The sequence below is a fragment of the Bombina bombina genome, chromosome 7 (assembly GCF_027579735.1).
Source record: "Bombina bombina isolate aBomBom1 chromosome 7, aBomBom1.pri, whole genome shotgun sequence".
NCBI lineage: Eukaryota > Metazoa > Chordata > Amphibia > Anura > Bombinatoridae > Bombina > Bombina bombina.
Genome location: NC_069505.1, coordinates 89,092,834 through 89,118,333, shown reverse-complemented (window position 1 = coordinate 89,118,333; position 25,500 = coordinate 89,092,834).

Below are 25,500 nucleotides of genomic sequence, written 5' to 3'. Positions count from 1 at the left end.
CATGAGGTGCCCCAACTTCTATTTTGCTGAAAACCTTGCACTAGTCCAGGCCGTCATGGAGAACCACACTGCCCTCTTTGGCCAAGAGAAGGGCAAAGGATCTGCCCGAAGGCATAAAGATGCATGGCTGAGGTTTGAGGAGGCAGTCAACAGCGTGGCCCAGCAGAGGAGGAATGTGGATGGGCTCAAGAAAAGGTGGAATGACTGCAAGAGGCGGGTGAAGGAGAAAATGGGCCAAGAAGCCATTCACCAGAGGGGAACAGGCGGTGGTCCTCCCCAGGAGGTGGAATATAATGAGTGGCAGGAGATCATTGACAGGTCCCTGAGAGTCACAGCAGTCCGTGGACTTCCAGGGGCTCGTGACTCAGGGACTGCAACATCAGCACAGCATGCTGGTGAGTAACATCCCACACACCAGTATTACATGTATTTGAGATATAACATCCTTTAATGTCACACATTGTTAAGCATGCACTTGCTAGGCCTTCAGAGAGTTACGTTGGTTTCTAAGTCAGTGCAAGGGTTGATGCGCCTTCAATTTGTGGCGAGATGAGAATGGAGTCAATTTTCTGAAATCTGCGCACGTAAGTCCTTACGCCGTATATTGGATACCAAACTGCGCGTGTTTTGTATGTCAGTCTATGGGCCAAAAAACGACGGGCGAAGTCAGAAATATACGCACGTAACTTCTAAGTTATGCCGTATATAGGATACCAAACCCGAGCAAATTTTGTCATCGGATCGGGCCCCATATAGGGAGAGAAAAACAGTGCACAGTCTCTCCATCCTAACAACCTAAAAGATGCATTTAGATGTGCTAGCAGTGGTGGCGATGGAAAGGATTATAATATAAAAGTCATGACTAAGCGTTTTCCTGTAAAAATACAATTTTCATAATACCAGTACTGATCGTGACAATCACAACAGTGCCAGTGTGATTTACAATCAAATATTACAAATTAAATAAAATAAATCATAATTTGAAGATGTTGTGGCCCTGAAGTATCTATAGATGTCTGTCCATCCTGCCGAGATACATATGTCATTCATATAGATAATGAGTGTTCAGGATGTATTCTGATGACAATAGGTTAATTTTACACATGCAATGCATATTTTAATTCACAGTAAACAAAGCGGTTACTTGAATAGAGCTTTCCTGTAATTTTAACAGGTTTAAATGTACTAGTATGTGTCAGTTTTGTGAGACCTCCCAGTTTCTATTTTAAAAAGTGGTACTTATCAAAAAAAAAGTACTTTCAGGAGCTTATTCATTTTAGTGGGTTTTTAACAAACAAAACAATATTACACATTGTGATCACTGGTGAAAATCAGCTCCCAATTTGGGCGGTGAGAATAATAATTATATTTTAATCTTAAAAAATATCAAACAAGTGACCAAAAATGCAGCAAACCCAGGAAGTGTAAAAGTAGATACTGTTAGCTAATTTAATTACAAAATATAGATAAAAAAAAATGCTATTTAAAGGGAAACTAAAGTCAAAATTAAACTTTCAAGATTTAGATAGAGCATATAGTTTTAAGAGACTTTCCAATTTACTTCCATTATCAGATTTTTATGTACACACTTTCTAAGGCACCATCTCCTACTGAGCATGTGCACAAGATATCTTGGTATACGTATACTAGTCTGTGATTGGATGATAGCTGTCACATAAAACAGAGAGCCAGCAAATAGGGGAAAAATACTTTTTACTGAAAGAAAAAATCTGCTGCTCATCTGAAATTCAAAGTAATTATTGTTGCATTGTTTTTTTATTTTTTATTATGCACTTGTTCATTATGTAATTCTACAATATATAATGGTCCTGTAACAGGTTAAATTAATACATCATCAAAATAAAAATATGCAGGACTCCTGATGTAAATGCTGCCAAATGTTAGATAAGACACACATATCCCTGGTATATCCAAACAAATGGGTTAGAAAAAAGGACATAAAAGCAGGTTATCAATGAAGAATATGAAGAGGGCACATCCACTCTATTGTCCAATATATTTAGTGTATTATCCCAAATGGAATAAAAGTTCAAATTGTTAAATATATCATAATATGATACAAATCCGAGGTGGGCCTTATTGGAAAACCAATGGCACTACCTAAGGATGTATTCAATCCTTATAACACCCTATGTATGGTCCATTCATTGTTTACCTATCAAGGATTATAGGTGCTATGTATCATGAAGACAAAATTATTAATAAAATGATGGATACTATCCACCACAAAGGATACATATATCTAGGACTCTAGGTTCTATAAATACATCAAAATAGATCATACCGTTTTTAAACTGCAATATGTTGTGTTTGGTGCAACTTAAAAGATAACTTTTATTATCACACGTTCAAAAATTAGAAAAATATTAAATATCCTCTCATGCTAATTAATGATTGAATTACATTATACAAAGTCTCATATATATTTAAATAATTGTATCCCCAAATGAGGAATTATGTATTACATAGGTGGATGTTAGTATGTAAGGAGTATCTCATAAATGTCAAACATTGAAGTTGAATCTCATTTGCCTATAGTCTTAAATATTTCATCCACTGATCTACACTGCTGATGAATCAGAAAATGTATACTCCTATTGATTATTGATGATATTTTTATTTGTAATTTAGGATTCAACTGATACTGAATACTGACAAGCCAGACACACACTTTTTAGAACACATGAAGAGGCATTTGTACATAGATGATGTTGAATAATTCAAAAAGCTAAAAGCCTTAGTAAAATATTAGAAAATATTACTCCCTGGCTCTCAGGATGTATAAGGCTCTGTAATGTAAACAACTAATATTAGGGCCTTGATAAGGTTTGTGTGTGCACTCAGTCTGCATAAAAAAAAAACAATGATAATTTCATTTATAGTAAAATGATGGTCACAAGGCTGAGTTTAATTTTCTTTTACCATTAACAAGTATACACATTAAATGTGAAGCAAGTATTACTTGCAGGGGAAACAGGAGGCATGAGGGCACAGTAATATTGAAACCAAAACATGTCACCTTGCAGAAAAAACTTGTAAGCGAGTCAGCCAGTGTAAAAGTTAAAATATAACCTTTATTAGAAAATAATAAAAATAAACATCAAAGTTTCCTGAGGCTACTGCAATACCAGTCTTACACGTTTCAGCATTACACCTTCCTCATAGACTGTGCTGCACTAACCTTAACAGCCTAATTAAATACACATGAGGAACACTGATGTCATATACATAAAAATAATTAACCCTTTAACAATTGAAGATTTACTTCCCTTAAGCAATATTTTAGTATCACAGAGTTGAGATCGCTGTTTAACAAATGATAAAAGAGAACATAGACACAAAAAAACAATTATATATTTATAACAAAAGCAGTTTACCTATATATCTTAGGGCTCAAAACATATATCAGAGTAAAAAAAGAAAAATATAGGAAACTCTTATATGTATTCCTAATTAAGTTATATTTTGCTTTCTACCTATATAAGGCAATTGTTGCTCTACCAATATTAACAGTCTAGGTCATATTAGGAACATTGCTCTGAAAAAAATATATATCTTACTAGCAGCTGTGCATATACTATTCAGAAATTATAATCTTATATGAATATAAATATAAGAGCACGCTATTATTCTATACCAAAATATAATATCATCTTTTCATAATCTCTATTCTGAAATGACATAGACTACAAAAGTAGGTTCAAAATATAACAAATTAAAGGATACTATAATGATGTTATATGTTATGAACCTCTATGAAAGAAGAGATACATATGACATAGCATTATTACAAATAATAATGATGCACAGTTAAAAATAATCAATTACTGTACATCTCTATTCCCAAAAATGAATGAGGTCAGTCTGAATATTAAGACCTCCTGGGGATCTCGTCTTTAATTTAAATATCCAAAAAGCTTCTCTTTTTTGAAGCAATTTATCTCTGTTGCCACCTCTCCTAGTAACATGTACATGCTCTATAATCTGCCACTTAAGGCCTTCAGGACATTCATGGTGTACATATTTAAAGTGACAAGCCACCTGTGATTTGGGGTTATCTGTCTTGATTTCATAAAGATGCTCTATTATCCTGTCTCTGGCCTCTCTAGAAGTGAGGCCAACCTATTGTAAATTACACTGATGACGTTATTAAATAGATCACATAAGAAGTGTGACAATTTGTACAGTTATTCATGTCAAAAACTTTCTGCGTTACTTTAGATTGAAATTGCTTCCCTGTTAAGGTGTATTCACATGCTTTACAGTTCCATTTGCCATATTTGTAGTGGCCCTTGCAACTTAGTCAACTACTGCCTTTCTTATCTTTTTTTATCTTAATCTCACTGGGGGATAGAAAATTACCCAGCGTCTTCTTTCTTTTAGAGGCACATCTACAGCCATTTTTTACAAAAGGCAAAAGGGAAAAGAGCAAAAAACAATATATAATTGTTTTTTGTGTCTATGTTCGCTTTTATCGTTTGTTAAACAGCGATCTCAACTCTGTGATACTAAAACATTGCTTAAGGGAAGTAATTCTTCAATTGTTAAATGGTTAATTATTTATATGTATATGACATCAGTGTTCCTCATGTGAATTTAATTAGGCTGTTAAGGTTAGTGCAGCACAGTCTATGAGGAAGCGTAATGCTGAAACATGTAAGACTTGGAATCCTCCCTGCGGTTTGCAGCACAGTATTTTCTTTGATACTAGTAGAAGAGCGGGCAGAGCAAATTTCAGTGTGAGACAGTGACTGAATAGTGTGCAGCAGCTTGGAGCTCAGAAGTGCCTACGTACCCTATCAAGCAGGAGACCAGCGGCTATAAAGTTGTGACCTGCATGCCGAGGAGTGACTAGTAAGTCTTTTATACCGGCAGGTCTATGAATAGTTGTGAGCTTACTCTGTGGCATTTTTGGATTAGATATATGGAGTGTCAGTGCGCTTTTTAAAGGGATATTGCTTTGTTGTGGATATATGTCACCTTTTACTTTGGGATTAAACTGGTAAGGTTGAATCAGCAGCAAATATATTATCTTCCACAGGTCAGCATTCTGCAGAGAATTAATGATGCTGCTGTTTCAACTTTTTGGTTGGACAGTTTAGTTATCATATCTTGAATTGTCTAAGCATTGTTCTTTAACTTCATCATGCTAATCATTCCATTTGTTATGCTATATTTTATGTCATTTTAATTAATATTTAATATTAAATATTTGTTTTTAGCCATTTTTACTAAAAAAGTTTTATGGCTTAAATCTCTGATATGGTGTTTAAATTTAGATTACTATATTATTACTTTAGGATAGTAATTGTTTAGGTTTTCTAGTGGATTTTATCATCTCCTCTATTAATGGGTGAAAGGGAGTTTTTTATGCCCCAAGATGAGAAATCTAAGGGTAATTTTTAAGCTCCCAATTGTTTTTTTTCATTCCCCTAAAGCCTCTGGCTCTAATTTGAGAATTACTCTGAATTTGAATAAAGTTAAGCCTTATAAATTAAACTAATTTTAGCCACTAAGACTGCATGAAGGTGCAGCCCTTAAACCAGTTCAAATGGTGTGGGGGGCAGATTTAATTTATTTCAACACATTTGGACAGTTTCTGTTCAAAATCAGTGGACTCAAAATATTGTTTTCTCAGGGGTATTGAATAGGTTTCGATACCCCTGGTTTTTCAGAAATGTGTTTCAAATTTAGAGTTTTCAGAAATGATGGTTCCAGTTCCTCTGCAGGAACGGAGTTTGGGTTTCTATTCAAATCTATTAATTGTCCCAAAGAAAGAATTAGTTCAGAACAATTCTGGATCTGACATTTTTAAATTGTTTTGTAAGAGTTCCAACTTTCAAGATGGTGACTATAGGGACCATTTTGCCTTTCTAGTCAGCAAGGTAATTTTATGTCCACAATAGACTTACAGCACACTTTCACATTCCAATTCATTCAGATCACTAATGTTTCCTGTGATTCTTTTTTCTAGATAAGCATTACCAATTTTTCGCTCGTCCTTTTGGGCTAGCGACAGCTCAGAGATTCTTTTTAAAGGTTCTTGGTGCCATCCTATCTGTAATCAGAGTTATTGCGGTATTTCCTTATTTGGATGATATTGTGCTACTAGCTTTAATCTATTCATTTAGCAGAATCTCACTTGAAACAACTAGTGTGGTTTCTTCAAGATATGGTTGGAGGATCCATTTACAAATAGAGTTTCTTGATTCCTTAGACAAGGGTCACCTTTTTATGTTTCAATATAATATTTAGTGTCTATGATTCTATCTCTGATAGAATAGAGACAAATTGGGGGGGCGGAGCTAACAGGCGCCCAAGATGGACGTTTGTACCTAGAGCTCCGAAGTAAGGTCGGCTAATATTCAGCACTGGGCCAAAGGAGATGCGAATCGGTGGCCGGCACTGGTGCAACTAACTACCTAAAGGCCAGTGGATGGACCGATGACGGAAAATCAAGGGACTAAATTGAGCTCCACCGCACGGACCGCCAAACAACCGCACACAGCCGACTTGCAGGGTCTGTATCAGGCCTGCGAGTGAGACTTCCATGCGGCGGCAGCGGTGCCATCAATCACTCACCTCGAGCCTGCTTGGAGACATCAGACGGGCCGCACTGTGAGATCACCGCCAAACTGTGAGAGGGTCACCTTTAGGCCGCACGGGAGGGTAAGCTCTTTCCACACAGTAGCGCGCAGCACTGCCGCACTACCGGGCCCACTATCTGCTTGTTACCCGGCTGCCACGGTGTCCGCATTACAACAGGCTTACCTCAGCACAATGACAGCATGGTCAGGGCCACCACATACCACTACCTAACCACCTCCAGGCCTCTTACCTATACCTCTCCTACAAACGGCATGGTATCACTCAGCGGACAGCCACGTGGGTGGACATGTTAAATTATAGCAGGCTGATCTCCTCACATTAACTCTTTTGCTGGACTTTTCAGAGCTCCTCCATAATAATTGGGCAGCCTAAATCAACATCCCAGTATATATACAAGCTTCCTCCATTTTATTTACAAATTACCCCACATCACTTGTTAGATCACAGCTTATGTGAGCCCACAGGTTATAAAATGTCGGCAAGGAGAGCACCTAGAGCTGATAAAACCAAAACTGGTAGCCTACCCACCCCTACAGTGCACAATTTCTTTAAAGCAGTTGAAGTTGCAACCTCTGAGCACATAGGCATTACAGCTAACATTTCTCCCCTATCCTCAGAGCCTGACACTGAGGGCACCATGGACACTATGCTAACAAAAGCAGACCTTCAATCTCTACCCTCCAAGGCAGACTTTAACAATTTTATTTCACAAGTTAGCACAATGATAAAATCCAGTTTGTCTGAAGTTAAAAAAGAGATAAATGAAATAGGCAACAGAATTGCACAGCTGGAAGGAGATGTGGAACAAACAGATAAATTGTTAGATATTCAAATCCAGCAATCCTCACAGCACTCCACACTCATCTCTCAATTGCAAGATCAGGTCGAGGACCTCGACAACAGGGGGAGACGGCAGAACATTCGAATTAGGGGAGTAAATGAGAACATTAAACAACCAGAGTTACTCCCTTACCTACAGTCCCTATTCAACGATCTCCTGGGCAACTCAGAGTCGGTGGAATTCCCACTGGACCGCTATCACAGGGCTCTAAGGCCTCCCCCGAAAGACTCAGCTCCCCCGAGAGATATAATAATAAAATTCTCTAGCTTCAGAGACAAAGAAAACATCTTATCGGCTGCAAGGAGGAAGTCGCCTATAACGCACAACGGGAACTCTATCCAAGTGTATGCAGACCTTAGTCAGCTTACGCTGTCTAAACGGAGGGAAGTCAGATACCTCACTGGGCACCTTAGAGATCTCGGAATTCCATATAGATGGGGCTTCCCCTTCTGCCTGAAGGTGATAAAGGACAACATGACAGCAATATACAGAACAACGGAGGACCTTGAGGAGTTTTGCAATTCTTTGAAGATACCACAACCAAGCCCACCTTCTCTAAAGGAAACTCCAAGAGACCAACGTGCCCCAAGGCCCCAAAGACAAGAATGGATCCCTGTCCATTATGCAAAGAAGAATAGATCCGCCACAAAGACCCTGGACAATCAGGGAGCAATCACCTGAAATCAAGGACGATGCACTGTTAAGTATCATTCTTTCCGCTTCTAGCCTTGTGCAGGCGGGAGGGATAACCTCCGTGTGTGCCAGCGGGAAATTCCTCATAGCCTGTGTGGCCTCGCTGCATCCACTGCACAATGTTATGCTTAAAGTATATACCGTTAAGTTTACCCTTTCATATATTCACGGCGGTGCTAGACCGCTGTATCAGTATTACTATAATGTTGACAAAGTTCACCTGTTCAGTAAAGTTTTTTGGTCAGTGTTTTAGCACAATATTTCCCTAGGTCGATAGTTCAGCAGCTGACCTGCTACCAAAAGTTGTAGCAACTACTTTTACCCCCCATAGTTACCCATAGAAGTACATTATGCTTCCAGTTTTTGTTTCTGTTTATGTTTTAGTTTGTAGGTTTTGTTGTTTTAATGTTTGTTTGCTTATGCCTGATCTTTTTTCATTTCAGTCATTCTGTAAGATGTGCAGCCTATGCCGTAAATCACCCTCCCTTCCTTTCCTTCTCCTTCATCCCAGGTCTGGTCAAACCTGTCTACAACACATGGCGCCCCAACTTCAGGTAATAGTTGCATCTTTGGCAGCATACACCCCCCCTAGCATCTACACAATAGGGACTTTGCTTGAGCTATATATAGTGCGCATGCTCCCCATTATAAACACAGAAACATGGCCCCCATAGAAGCGCTGAACTCTCCTAGGACAGGGACGCATACTGTAAATATTATCACCCAGAATGTTAGGGGGCTGAACTCGCCCACAAAAAGATCTGTCGCCCTGGCCAGCTTCAAAAGAGCCAGGGCGGATGTGGTCTTTGTCCAAGAGACTCACTTCCCAAGAGATAACGTACCCAAATTTTCTAATAGGGACTACCCTTCCGTATACTTTGCATCACACACAGGCAAGTCTAGAGGGGTGGGTATTATGTTTCATAGGTCTCTTCCATTCCAGTTATCTAGCATGGAGTCAGATAGTGGGGGCAGGTGGATCATTATCACGGGCCTTTTATATAATAGGCCCATAACATTAGTTAATTTTTATGCCCCGAACTCTAAACAAGCACAGTTCTTTAAAAGGCTCTCGTACAAGATTATCCCAGTTCAGAAAGGCTCCCTGGTACTGGCAGGGGACCTAAACGTAGCCCTTGAACCTAAGCTGGATTGCTCCCAGGGTAGGGGAAGCGTGCCCACGAAAACTCTGCAGGAAATTAGCGCGTCCACTCATAGGCTCACTCTGATTGATACATGGCGAGCGAAACACCCAGGCCAGCGCAACTATACATTTTTCTCAAACCCTCATAAATGTTACTCGCGCATTGATTACATATTCACAGATCAACTCACGTATAGCCTAGTACGGGACACTGACATTGCACCTACCAGTTGGTCGGACCATAGCATGGTGACACTTGCCCTGAATTGGTCAGATAAACCCCTATCCCCCTTTGTGTGGAGGCTGGATGAGTCCTTACTGAAAAACCCTGGGTTCTCGGCGCAAGTGTCAAATATGCTGCAAGAGTATTTTGAATTCAATAACAAATCTGGCGTTTCACCACATACACTATGGGAGGCCCACAAATGTGTTATTAGGGGCGAGCTGATCAAACAAAAAGCTCGGTTGACTAAACAATACCGGGAAGCCTACAAAACACAGCTACAAGCCATTTGCCACTTAGAAATGCAACACAGAGCGGCCCCACGGGATAATGCGCTATCCGATGCATTAAGGCAGGCCAGAAATAATCTAAATAGTCTAATTTATAAAGAGGCACAGACGAAAGCGCTACGCTTAAGGAAAATATTTTTAGTCAACTCAAACAAAATAGGACCCTCCCTAGCTAGGACTCTTAGAGAGCGAAGGCTCAACTCTTACATACATAGCTTGATAGACGCTTCCGGTAGACAGGCTATCAGCAGCCACCAAATTGTTGACCAATTCCGGACTTTCTATAGTAACCTCTATAACTTACCAAACCCCCCGATGTCACTACAACCTGGTGCGCGTGAGCAATACATAGCAGGGGCAGCACTACCGACCCTCCCTGCAAACGTATCTAAAAATCTAGAAGCCCCCATCACTATCAGTGAAGTCCTGCTAGCAATAAAAACGCTTCCCTCACGCAAGAGCCCAGGGCCCGACGGGTTTACCAATACCTATTATAAACAATACAGACACATACTAGCTCCACACCTAACCTCACTGTTTACATCAATTGATAACTCAGGTTCTTGGCCTAAAACTGCCCTAGAAGCCCACATCATAGTATTACCAAAGGCGGATAAAGATCCCAAAAAAGTGGAGAACTATCGACCCATATCTTTACTCAACTCAGACATCAAAATATACGCAAAAATATTAGCGACACGACTTAATTCCATTCTCCCTCAAATTGTCCATGTAGATCAAACGGGGTTCATCCCCGGTAGGGAAGCGCGCGACAATACCATTAGGGTTCTCCACTTAGTTGAACAGGCCAGTCGGTCGAATACCCCATCGATTTTAATATCAACAGATGCAGAGAAAGCCTTCGACCGGCTGGACTGGCAATTTCTTAATTCCTGTCTGTCCGCCTTTGGTATAGGGGACTCCATGTCCCGTAGAATCCTCAGCTTATATACCCATCCATCCGCAAGGGTAAAGGCCAATGGTTTACTTTCAGACAATTTTGCCATAGGTAACGGAACTAGGCAGGGATGTCCCCTGTCCCCTTTACTGTTCACAATTTCAATGGAAGTGCTGGCCTCCCACATCAGAAACAACCCAAAAATCACAGGTCTCGAACTCGGTCCTAACTCATACAAAGCAACACTTTATGCCGACGATGTCCTAGTCCTCCTAACCCACCCGTGCACCTCCCTTAGCTACCTTCTAGGGGAATTTGATAGATTTAGTGCCCATTCTAATTTTTTGATTAATGCTCAAAAATCGGAGATATTGAATATTAACACAAACAACCAACAATTTGAATCCCTACGAAACCTTTGCCATTATAAATTAAACCAGGATAAATTGAAATACCTGGGCATATACTTAACACCGTCCAGCAGCAAGTTATTTAAACATAACTACATCCCTTTATTGCATAGGTTAAAGAAGGAGCTTGTTAACTGGCAGGATAGACCACTTTCATGGTGGGGCCGTATCCAAGCGGTCAAGATGACAGTCCTCCCGCAGATACTTTATGTACTTCAGACAGTCCCCATATCCCTTCCCAACACTTTCATACACCAAATACAATCCATGATAAACTCTTTCATCTGGGGTCACACTAGGCCGCGGATAAGTAGAAAGGTTATGTCGCTTCCGTTGGGTGCGGGGGGACTCGGTGTGCCTTCAGTGTTGCAATACTATAGAGCGGTGGCCTTGCAGAGGGTGGTCGAGTGGCACAACAGGGCAAACACTAAGGCGTGGGCATCCATAGACTCCTTTCTGTTGAACTCACCTACAGTTGCCCCCCTTAGCTGGATTAAATGTACATCTAGACCGCCCCTTGCCAGATTGTCCCCGCTATACGCCCACCTTTTCAAGGTCTGGGATGACGTCAGAACTAAAGTTAAGGGGATTTCTTCTCCGGTTTCTCCTATGACTCCAATACCATATAATGCTGAATTTCATGGGGGCATGTTGGTAGAGAGGTTGTATTCTAGGGACATAGCGTACACAATACCGTTTGCCAACCTGACCTCAAATCACACACTAAAGCCCCGTTCACAATTGGATGAGGTGGCGGGGGGGTGTTTTTCTTCATGGCTTAAGTATGCCCAGCTGTCCCACCTGCTGCAAATCTCACCCCATAAAGATAGTCTTCTTAGGGAGTTAACGAATTTCGAGAAACTATGCCATTCGGGCACTTTGCCCCGAGGGTCTCTATCCATAATTAAGAAATTGTTGGACTTGGCTTCGGCTCCGCAGTCCTCAACCCACAGGGGGCACTGGCAGGTTGAACTGGGAATGGAAATTCCTGAGGAAACATGGCAGAATATCCTCCTGCAGACATCTAAGTCCTCATCTCTACCCAGAATATTAGAATTGAACCACAAGGTACTATTCCGTTGGTACCTCACCCCTGAGAGAGTTAAGCAAATATATCCGGGGGCGGGTGCCACTTGTTGGAGGGGATGCGGGGAAACGGGCACGATGCTCCACATCTGGTGGCTCTGCCGTCTTCTGCGCCCTTTCTGGAGGGAACTCGAGGCGTTGTTTGTGAATCTTCTGGGTACCACATTTAGGCTGTCTCCCCTAACTGCGCTGCTAAACCATAAACAGGACATAGAGTGCAAGTGCAAATTTAGATGGAAAGTATTGCAGATAGGTCTAAATAGCGCCAAGACACTCATAGCCCGCAAATGGAAGTCAGCCAGCGTCCCCACAGGGCAGGAGTGGGCTCACTACACCTCTGAACTTGTTTCAGCCGAGGAGTACTCTTATTACAGCAGGGGCAACGAGGCCTCCTTCCATGAAGTCCAGTTCTATTGGGAGTCTCTGTTGGGTAGTTTTATGGCAAATGCAAAGTCCCCCCCCACACAAACCGACTAGACCTTTCCCCCCCCCCCCCCTCCCCTCCCTTCTTCTATTTCCCCCATTGTATACTTAAAATATATTGGCTGCAGGAATCAATGAGGCACTGTTTATATATGTTAATCACTATATTCTGTTTACTAATGTCATGTATGTAGATTTGGATAGTCCACTGATAGAATAAACCTAGGCACGGGGGTAATGCCCAGGGGGGTCTCTCCTCTCACCTTGACTCGCCTGGCGGGAGTGGTTTTCATTTTAAGCCTGGTCCACATCAGAGAGTAAGTGATGGACAATAATTATGGACTTCACAATGGACACTCCTACTTGTTGGGGCCGTGGGTTTTTGAGTTTTGTTATCATTGGGCAGTGCGCCACCCTGTACAGTTTCCAAATCTCTAATAAAAGTTTTTCAAAAGGAAAAAAAAAAAAAAAAAAAAAAAAAAAAAAAAAAAAAAAAAAAAAGAATAGAGACAAATTAAGTTACATTTAGTTTGTCTAAAAAACTTCCGTCTCTATTATTACCTTCTGTGGTTATGTGCATGGAAGGTTTAGGTCTCATGCCTGCAGCCTCAGGTGTGATCCTCTTTGCTCGTTTTCGTTTGAGGCCTCTATAGCTTTTCATGTTGCTCCATAGGTGCAGGGATTATTTTCAGATATCACAACTGATATACTTAATCCCAACACTCTTTTCTCTCTGATTTGGTGGTTGGACTATAACCTTATTGTTCAGGGGCCTCATTTGTTCTTTCTACCTGGACTGTATTCTCAACAGATGCAAGTTTTTCAGGTGTGGGAGCTGTCAGAGTTTTTGACAGCACTAGGGGTTTGGAAACCTCAGGAGGCGAGGTTACCAATCTATATTTTAGAAAGCCATGCTATTTTGAGGGCTCTTCAGGCATGACCTCTATTGAAGAGAGAACTTTTACATTTGTTTTCAAACAGATAATATCACAACAGTGGCATATGTCAATCATCAAGGAAGGATTTGCAGTCCTTCAGTTATGGAGGAAGTATCTCAGATACTTTCTTGTACGGAATCCAACTCTTGTCTAATTTCTGCAATTCATATCCCAGGTGTAGACAATTGTGAAAGGGATTATCTTAGCCGTCAGACTTTATATCCGGGGGAGTAGTTTCTCCATCCAGATGTGTTTTTTTCATCTTGTACAGATGTGAGCTTTTCAGTTACCTATTTATTTCTATTATACATTTTTCTTGGTATCTTTATTTGAAAAAGCAAGAATGTAAGGTTAGGAGCCAACCTATTTTTGGTTCAGAACCTGGGTAGCGCTTGCTGATTGGTGGCTACATTTAGAAACCAATCAGCAAGTTCTAGCCAGGTGCCGAACCAAAAAATGGGTCTTTACATTCCTGATTTTTAAAAATAAAGATAGCAAGAGAACAAAGCAAAACTAATAATAGGAGGAAATTAGAAAGTTGCTTAAAATTGCATGCTCTATCTGAATCATGAAAGTTTAATTTTTAGTAGACTATCCCTTTAATGGGACATGAAACACAATTTTTTCTTTCATTATTCAGATAGAGAATATAATTTTAAACAACTTTTTAATTTACTTCTATTATTTAATTTGTTTCCTTCTCTTGTTATCATTTGCTGAAAGGTTTATCTAGGCAAGTTTAGGAGCAGTAGAGAACCCAGGTTCTAGCTATTGATTGGTGGTTGCATATATATATATATATATATATATATATATATCGATTTTGATTGGCTCACCCGTGTGTTCAGTTAAAAACCAGTAGTGCATTGCTGCTGCTTCAACAAATGATACCAAGAGAATTAAACAGATTAGATAAAAGAAGTAAATTAGAAAGTTGTTTAAAATTGCATTCTCTATCTGAATCATGAAATCATTTTTTCGGGTTTTATGTCCCTTTAAAAAACTTCATGTGCGTGAGCTCAGGTTATCTATATGAAACACATGAACTAACACCGTCTAGCTGTGAAAAACTGTCAAATGCATTCAAATGAGAGGTGGCCTTCAGGGCTTAGAAATTAGCATATGAGCGTACCTAAGTTTAGCTTTCAACTAAGATTATCAAAAGAACAAAGCAAATTTGATGATAAAGTAAATTAGAACGTTGTTTAAAATACATTATCAAAAGAACAAAGAAAATTTGATGATAAAGTAAATTAAAATACATGCTCTATCTGAATCATGAAAGTTTAATTTGGACTTTACTAACCCTTTAAACATGGGTTATTTCAGCAGTTAATGTGGTCTAGTATAGGAAATAAAAATGTGTGCGACAAACCACTGGGCTAAAGATTTCCCAGACCCCAATTCAGTAGATGTCATAAATGTTGAAAAATTGTAATTGATACAGGCATGTAAAAATAGTTTACCTACACTAAAAGCCAATAGCACAAACTACTGCTAAGATAAAACTGTTTTTATTATCACTGTTATTATCTATACTGTAGCTGTAAGGGCACCAGCCCCTAACACATTATCCACTGCCTCCGTATGCCAACCCATGCTGTATCCGGAAGTGCTAAATGGTGATACACTACAGTGCCCTGTGCTGGATTGGAGAAGTAACTGCTAATTTTAGTACACACTGGGACAAGGGAAATTAAACCAATTTGAACAAATGTTGAGCCTTTTAATAAATTAGGGACAGACTGACTAAATTCAAAACTATATTTAATATTTAAAAAAAAAAAAAAAAAAGGAAGGAAGGAAGGAAGAATCTATAGAAACATGTTGCCCAAATTCAGGACATCTAATCATCTTCACTGTTATTTATACATATTTATACCCCAGGTCACAACTCATTTATCAGGAACATTTAAGATAAACAGATATGTCTTTAAAATCTCAGCAGGTTGAAACTGTAAATTAAAATGTAAAACTTGTAGAAACAACACATTTGTGCACAATTAGCACAGAGACATCAATTACGTAATGGCTGATAGGTACTACTAAATAAAGTAATCTACAAAGAAGACATGCATATTGTGTGCATGTGTATATATTTTAGTGATAAAATTCCCATTTCTTTGCTTACTTTTTCTAGAATCAGTTTAAACACACACATGCACAAGTCTTTTATAACACATCTCATGCTTAGATTTAAAAGCTGAGGGCTGTTTATTTTTCAGATTATTTGCAGTAGGCAGCAAGATGATTTCAATAAAAATAAATAAAACAAAATCCTTGACCCATAGAATACTCACTAAACAGTAGTTTGTAATCAAACTAGAGTTGGATAATCTGTTGCTCACCAACAGCAACAATTAAAACAAAAAGTAAACATTTAGGCCAAATCATAGCCAGCGTGTAGGTCTTTATGTTACAGAATTCTGACGGAAATCCCTGTTGGTGATCATGTGACAACCTTGTGCTTCTAATCATCAGCTGATGTTGAACATCTAGACGGTGGGAAATTATGGACTGGATTATTCACCTGCAGCTCTATGCCACATCTAAACAGTGGTGTAGAATACTGGTCAAAAAGGAATGTTTATTGTTTACATTTAATATTTTCAATAGCTTTCAGAATGTATATGATGAATCATATTTCATTTACACAATTTATTCTTATGCTTCAATCTCTCTCTCTCTCTCTCTCTCTCTCTATCTCTCTCTCTCTCTCTCTCTCTCTCTCTCTCTCTCTATCTATCTCTCTCTTTCTCTCTTTATGCATTTATTTATTTAATATTATTTTATTTTTTTATATTTCCCCTATTTCTAAATGATTAAATATACAGTGAACTCATTGGGGTAGATTTATCAAGCAACAGATGCTGCAATCTACCCCCAAAGTTTCAGGTCCACCTGATAATTAAAGGGATAGTAAAGTCCAAATTAAACTGTCATGATTCAGATAGGGCATGCACTTTTAAACAACTTTCTAATTTACTTTTATCATCAAATTTGCTTTGTTCTCTTAGTATTCTTAATTGAAAGCTTAACCTAGGTAGGCTCATATGCTAATGTCTAAGCCCTTAAAGTTCGCCTCTGCATTTGACAGTTTTTGACAGCTAGAGGGTGTTAGTTCCTGTGTTTCATATAGATAACATTGAGCTCATGCACATGAGGGTATTTAAGAGTCAGCACTAATTGCCTGAAATGCAAGTCTGTCAAAGATCTGAGATAAGGAGGCAGTCAGCAGAAGCTTAGATACAAGGTAATTACAGAGGTAAAAAGTATATTTCTATAACAGTGTTGGTTATGCAAAACTGAGAAATGTAAATAAAGGGATTTATTTTTAAACAATAACATTTTTGTTGTTTACTATCCCTTTAAGTTAAGAAGCAGCGGTTTTAAGACCGCTGCTCACTTAACTCATCCGCCACCTCTGAGGCGGCGGACAGCAATCATCCCGATCAGATACAATCAGGATGATTGACAGCCCCTGCTAGCATCCAGTTGTCCGCCAGTGAGCAGGGGGGGTGCATTGCACAAGCATTTCACCAGAAATGCTTGTGCAATGATTAATGCTGACAGTGTATGCTGCCGGCATTTATCGATGTTGGGCGGATGTAATCCGCCACATCAAATCTTGTCCGCACGACATTTGATAAATCTACCCCATTGTCTATCCTTTATGATTCAGATAGAGGATACATTTTTTTTTTTTCATATTATTTTTATTGAAAGAGGAACAACAAATATTCATGATGTTACTTCATATTGAGCAGTGTACATTGATAAACTATTAACCAATCAATTGTCAGTGGTAATGCAAGATATGAGTTAGCCAACTCATGCATTGGATTCTCAAGATTTTATATCTTAAATACAATCTTTAAATAATACACAATAACTAAACAATTAACTAAATAGGAAGCACATATAGGTTTTCTGCCAAAGTGTTTTGTGCAACAGGTGAGTTTACCATTCAAAATTGTTTCCAACGATGAAACCCAGCAAGTAGAGGTCAAAGGGGGAATAAAAATTAAAGCGGAAAGGGAGGGCTATCCTTAAATGTCAATAGATTTCACTTAGGTAAGAATATGTGGGACCATTCTCCTCTTAAGGAGTCTTCTAGGAATATGGTGGTATATCAAAATGGTAACAGAATTTGTCTCTGTATTTCTAGCTCAAATGTTAGGATTAGTGTGCACCATTTTTCTAGGAAGAGATTTAGTCTATTTTGTACATCTACTCTCACATCCAATTGTTCAGTGAACAACTGTAGTTTTAACATATTTCTAAATTAAAAAAGAGAGGGTGCTGTCCTCTTAATCCACTGGTTGAAGATACATTTCCTGGCAATTAAAATGATCAAGCTTATTACAGAGTCAAATTGTCTATGCTGTGGTTCCCACTGCATAATTAATGTGCTTTCTGGTTGTAGTGTATTTGGTATGTTTATTTTTTTGTTAATCCAGTATTGTATTTTGCTCCAAAATTGTCTTATTGATGGGCATGTCCACATATAGTGCATTAGGTTTGGGGAGTCTAAGGAGCATTTAATACATTTATTGGGCCAATTAGCAAACAATTTGGCCACTCTTCTTGGCATCAAATATGACTTGTGAAGGAGCTGAATCTGGGATTCCTTGAATACTGCCGACAAGGTGGCTTTCCTTGTTTGTTTCTAAGCTGTCTCGAGCCTCTACCCTCGTAATCTCTTGGAAGCAAATCCTCTCCCATCCTGTTAAGAGCATTGGTTGGAATAGTTCCAGGGGTTGTTTTAAAAAGTCCTGGTATATTTCAGAAAGAGAGAACCTGCCCATTTTATATAAGGTCTGTGCAAGCCGAAAAGGAGGTCTATCCCAAAAGTCTGCATTGTCTCTGACTAGTGCCCCCACATAGTGATGTAGCTGAAGGTAGGCGTACAAATTAGTGTTTGGGAGATTATATCCCCTTTTCAAAGAGAAGAATGTTTTAATTGAGCGCATAAGTGGATCTAATATATAACTAACTGTGCTTAGGCCTCGCTTCTCCCATTGTGAGAAAGTCAGCATATCTGTTTCTGCAGAGAAATCTGGGTTTCCACCAATGGGTAGGTATGTAAATGTTAGGCCCACTTAATTTAGACCTGGTATCTCTTTAAGATCACAACTGCAGATCGTAGGGATATAAATATATGTATCACTTGGCACTAGATCAATTATTATATTTGTATATTAGATCTGTAATATGCGTTAAGTGAAGTCCGAAAGTAAGAGTAAGGAAACAAACAAGTATACACTTGTCATCACAAGATAATAAATGAGAGTAAGTGCTTAGTCCCCAGATCTGATACGGTACATAGAGGATCTGTGTTTTAAATCCAACATGAGGATAACTTACAATGAGTAATTCAGTTTTACTGGCAGGTAAGATGGGGGAGTGGCTAAAAACTCTGTTATGGATATTTTGTAGAATATGAGTAGTGCGTATGGAAAATGTCTGTAATGCAATCTTGAGCAATAGGAGGTAAGTTGTCAGAAACATGGAAATACTCTCAGAAGTTATACAAATACTAGCGCAAACTTGATTATGAGTGAGAGGACTTGAACAAACAACTTTTGTTAGCAGGCATGATATAATGAAACAGTTTGTTTTATTGCAAATGTTAGAAAAGCAAATAATCTTTGGAACCAGCAACTTATGAGAAGAAAGTCAGTATAAAATCCAATGGAAATTATTCATAGCAGATAATGACAAAATACTTGTGAGTAGATGGTATTAACACAAAGCTTACAGATCGCAAGTAAAAACAAAGGATGTCTGAAGTAAATCCAATGGCAGCTTTTTTTAACACATAAATCTTAAATACCTGCGATTAGATGGTAACAGCACAAAGCTTTGATAAAAGCAACTTATGCAGGTATTGTAGAAAAGGAATCCGCTGGTTAAGATATCCTTAGAAATCAAGGAAGGCAGAGAATCCGTTGGAGCTCAGTAGCTTGCTAAGAACAAACAAATTAACTAAGCACCTGTGATTGTCTGAATGAGCCTTAAGTAACGGAGGTGGGCTGGGTTAACAGAGGCTGAGTGACAGGAAGGTAAGAACAGGTGCAACTCAGAGAAACTTGAGAGAGTCCTGACAGTAAAAGCATTGCAGGACTTCTTCAGAAACATATGTGCTTGATTCCATGCTCTTAGGGGGTCCCTATAGAGTAGGTTCAAACCAATATTTTTAATGCTGTTAAGGTTAGACATATGAGGGAGGTAGGCTAGGCGATAGACCACCCAAGACTGCTTGTTCCAAATTGTATCTATAAAAATGATGTGTGCCCACTTGCTGTTGTGAGTGAGCTCGTCTCAGGTGAAGTAATAAAAAGTTCCAGACCAGATATTTATCAAACAATGGCTTACCTCAGGAGAGGTAAAATTTATTACACTGTTGCAACAGTGTCCCAGCACAAAACACAGCAACACAAGACTAACACATTTTCATATACATGCATTTTTATACTATTACAGTTCCTTACAAAGCAGAGAGCTAATTGGCTGATTATAATTGGCTAATAAATCTCACATGATTAGTGGTTGCTAAAAAAAACAGGTTCTCTATGTTAGAATTAGTAAGATATGCTTTCTTGGAATTTGGCCAGATACTAATTGGTTTGGAAAAATAATACTAGACAAAGAAGCCTTGATTTTAAGATATTTAGAAAACAATCTATGAGAAAAAGCCAAAACAAAGTTATATGTCGGTGTAACTTATTAGGTTAGAAGCAAGTTGTTAGAAAAATGCAGATACGTAAATTAATAGGTTATAAGTGAATTGCTGGAAAACACAGAAGTAATATATCTGCAGTTTAAGAGAAGAGTTCAGTAAAAGAAAAGGAAAAGTTTGGTTAAACATATAAAATAAAGAAAATAGTATAAGCAGCTCATAACATTCCCCCCTTTGATCGCAAACGTCAAAGTGCCGCAATCACAAAAAGTCAATGCGACTCATGGCGGTTTGACAATCACAATGCTATTAGTATATGGGTGCTCCCTTAAAAGATGGTTCACAAAACTACAAGATGTAACACTCGTGGGATACTCCTCTATCAGACCAAACTCGGCCAGTAGTCTTGTTATCCCAGCATCGGGCCGGAATGATAGGGAATATCCCAGAGCAGAGAAAAGTAATGAAATGAGGAAGGCGGCACTCACCACAGACAGGACAGTCCCCAATGGCAACAGCAGAGCAGTCCAAGGATGAACGACTAGAATGGTCAGGCAGGCAAGGTCTGCCAACTGTAAAGCAATTCAAAGGTTCACCACTAGAATAGTCAGGCAGGTAGACAGTAGAACAGTCCAGTAGATTAAGGGTTAAGGTAGGTAGAGTAGTCAGACAGGCAGCTTCAGCAACAGTGATCAATCCAGCAAGGTAAGGGTTAAGGCAGGTAGAGTAGTCAGACAGGCAGGTTCAGCAACAGTAATTAATACAGCAGTTTAAGGGTTAAGGCAGGTAGAGTAGTCAGGCAGGGAGTTTCAGTAACAATATTAGGCACAAGAAAGAACGATCTGTCACACCCAGGAGCCCACAACACCTATACTTGGGCAGTGACAGATCGTTCTCCAAAGATTTAAATAGGTGCAGATTTGTGCCACTGAGGTCCGATGATGTCAGCGCCGCACGCATCTGGAGCCGACACTGCCCCTGACAACGAGCAGGGAATGAGATGCCATGCCCCTAGCAACGACTAGCGTGGGGCGGCGTGACACAAGAGGGCAAGCAAAAACAATGTAGGAGATTAAGTTGTTAGTTAGTAGACTATTCCGCTATTCCCGGATGCTAAGCGCCATCAGGTGGAGTAGACAACTACCTAAACATTCATATATATATATATATATATATATATATATATATATATATATATATATGTGTGTGGTGTGACATGACATAGTGCAGAAACATCCCCTCCCAGATTCATTAACAACAATTAACAATCCCCATCATTCTTGCAGAGTTGATGGCAAATAGTGGGTTGTCAGGCAGTATCAGGGCATGTTTGGGAGGTGAAGGAATTCTGCACCTGTGAAGGAAATATAGAGAGTGTAAGTATAAGGTAATGCAATATGAAAGCAAAATAAAACAACACAGAAAGACAGGAGAGATAGAAACCACCAGGGAGGGAAAAAGGAGTGGGGTATGGGTATACAGGATACGTCCATGGTGGCCATCAAGGTAGATGATGGCCCGAGGTCTGTCCGTGGCCGGTTTCCCAATGTAGGAAAGTTCTAGACGATCCTAGGGACATAGTGCATCCTGCATAGGGATAAGACTGGGAAATTTAGGGTACAGCTGGTGGTTGGGCAATAACATTGTAAGGTCAAGAGGTTAGAAGAGACATAGTGGAGGAGAGAAGTAGGTGAACTCAGAAGAAATCAGGGTCAATAGAGATCTCAACATGGTGGGGAGATTCAAAATGGATAGAGAGAAACAAGTATTTGGGGGAAGAATGAGACACAGAGAAAACACTCTTGCATATAGAGATTAAACCAGGTACACATTGTATACAGCAACACATCAGGATAAGGCATACTATAATAACAATGCCATACAAAACAAAGGGAGCGTAACCATCCCAAATTAGGTAGTCAATCAAAGAGATGGTCAAAAATACCTCCAAGGCCAAATTTGTCATCAATTACATCTTGGACATCCTTGGATAGGGACCTAATAACTGTGAGATGGTGACTCAAATTAAGTGATTGATCAGTAACATAGGTACAACATTCTTTGCTCACAAGACTACCCCCCCCCTTTGGGAAGCCAGAAGGTAATCAAGGCCATCCTATTCTGCAATGCTAGTTGTCTAAGATGCTTCAACTCTTGCGCCCCACTCTGAACAACTCCTGCACTATCATTAATGAAAGTCTGTAGATTCACAAACAACATGATAATGTCCTAATGATTCAGGTAGACACCAACAGCTGGGAGGATAGCTCGACCAGTTGAATCTCCAGCATACTGTTGGACAAGGGTGAGCAGAGAGCTTCCAGATTCACGTTTATTGCGAATTGGGCCCAAGGGCAGCGTGGGAACAACATGATAAGCAGATGGCTGTATAGTTACCAGGGAGGACTGACACCGCTGTCTGTCCACATATCCAATACAAACCAGGGGGGTGGTCTGTTAAAGAAAGATTGTACAAGGGATGGGGAAACAAAAGTACAATTGGGGCCCTGGAGAAAACAAAAAAAAACGTTTGCAACATGCAGTTCCACTCCTGTATTAGAACACCCTTTTACACAGACCTGTATGCATTCAACTCAGAAGTCAAATCCACATCAGCATGAAGCCTCAATCAGCTGGAAAGCAAATGTAACTTTTTCCCCACTGCTAGTCTCACATATCGCAGCACAAAGACTGCAGGCAGCTGTCATCAGTTCAGTTTGCATTACAGAGAGGATTGATTTACACTGCCTAAATGACTGCTAAACGGCAGGTTTTATATTATATATAAATATATACAAGGAAAGGTCTCTCCACAAGATGGTTATGTAACCAAACTACTGTAAAACAAACTAAAAAAAATATAGAAAGTCATCCAGGTGTTATGCAATTATAATGTTTCCAGAGACAGTTAAATGTAAAGTGTGGGGAGTAATATTTTAATTTATTTTGTTAGCTGCTGATTGTGTGTGCACATTGGAGGTTTACTGTCTTTAGCATATCATTTACTAAAGCACTTTGATTGGCCATGGGGCAGGGTAATAGAGCATTGTAGCACTTCCCTTTTATCAGAGCGTTCCAGGGACATTGAACTGAACTGCAAAGAAGGAGACAAAAATGTAAAAAATATATATTTTACAAACTACTACCTTTATGTATTATCTCCTTTACTTGTTAATACAGTGTTATTGCTGCTCATGAACTCCTTTCCCATGAGTGAACTGGTCCTTTAAGTAATAAAATGACAATTTTCCATTGCTCTGTCTAAGCACTAAGCTCCGGTTTTACAGAAAAATATAAGATAAGGAACACAAAGAGCTATGCTTATTATCTGAAACTCAACCCATTACAATAACTGTGTTTTAAAAGCACAAAACCAGCTACTTCCTATATATACAAATAAACTTGCAAATGCAATAACTCCTATATTTAATACTATGCAGCTTGTATAACAAGTCATTGAAAATGCATTAATATAAAAACAATTTTACAATGTACCATAAGGGCTGATCATTTATCATGTAAATTATATACACTGCTCAAAAAAATAAAGGGAACACTTAAACAACACAATGTATCTCCAAGTCAATCACACTTCTGTAAAATCAAACTGTCCACTTAGGAAGCAACACTGAGTGACAATCAATTTCACATGCTGTTGTGCAAATGGGATAGACAACAGGTGGAAATTATAGGCAATTAGCAAGACACCCCCAATAAAGAAGTGGTTCTGCAGGTGGTGACCACAGACCACTTCTCAGTTCCTATGCTTTCTGGCTGATGTTATGGTCACTTTTGAATGCTGGTGGTGCTTGCACGTTTGACATTTGCCAGAGAACACCAAGATTGGCAAATTCGCCACTGGCGCCCTGTGCTCTTCACAGATGAAAGCAGGGGCACACTGAGCACATTTGACAGACGTGACAGTCTGGAGACGCCATGGAGAACGTTCTGCTGCCTGCAACATCCTCCAGCATGGCCAGTTTGGCAGTGGGTCAGTAATGGTGTGGGGTGGCATTTCTTTGAGGGGCCGAACAGCCCTCCATGTGCTCGCCAGAGGTAGCCTGACTGCCATTAGGTATCAAGATGAGATCCTCAGACCCCTTGTGAGACCATATGCTGGTGCGGTTGGCCCTGGGTTCCTCCTAATGCAAGACAATGCTAGACCTCATGTGGCTGGAGTGTGTCAGCAGTTCCTGCAAGATGAAGGCATTGATGCTATGGACTGGCCCTCCTGTTCCCCAGACCTGAATCCAATTGAGCACATCTGGGACATCATGTCTCGCTCCATCCACCAACTTCACTTTGCACCACAGACTGTCCAGGAGTTGGTGGATGCTTTAGTCCAGGTCTGGGAGGAGATCCCTCAGGAGACCATCCGCCACCTCATCAGGAGCATGCACAGGCGTTGTAGGGAGGTCATACAGGCACGTGGAGGCCACACACACTACTGAGCCTCATTTTGACTTGTTTTAAGGACATTACATCAAAGTTGGATCTGCCTGTAGTGTGTTTTTCCACTTTAATTTTGAGTGTGACTCCAAATCCAGACCTCCATGGGGAAAATTTTGATTTCCATTTTTTAATTTTTGTATGATTTTGTTGTCAGCACATTCAACTATGTAAAGAACAAAGTATTTAATTAGAATATTTTATTCATTCAGATCTAGGATGTGTTATTTTAGTGTTCCCTTTATTTTTTTGAGCAGTGTATTTAACCTAGCCATGTTTAAGACACTTGTCTTATTTACCAGCAAATCGCCACTTCCCCACTGCATCACAACCTGTATATACCTAAATATTTATTGCAAAAGAAACAGACCCAAATACTTTAGATATATTTAATGACATACAGTCCATAAAACAGCAAAGAAGCAGAATTCCAATGGCAAACAAGACAAATTTTTGTTTTTTTACCTTATTTTATATTTTCCACAAACTCTTGCAAATACAACATACTTAATTAATCAACCTATTAATCATATGCCAGAAAAACTCTCATATTTACTAGAGCGTGACCAAAAATCACACACACCATCGCACTTTCAAAGTCCTTAGTTAATTCACTTGCAAAAACAATATATTTTATATGCCTCAAACAGGTGGAAACACATTAAATCTCTTATCAGCCCATGCATAAAACAAATATCACTTAAAACAAACAAATGCTATTATTGGCACACAAAATTAAGAACATACATGTGACTTTAAAACCAAGTTACAGCAATAACAAGCAAATCATTAG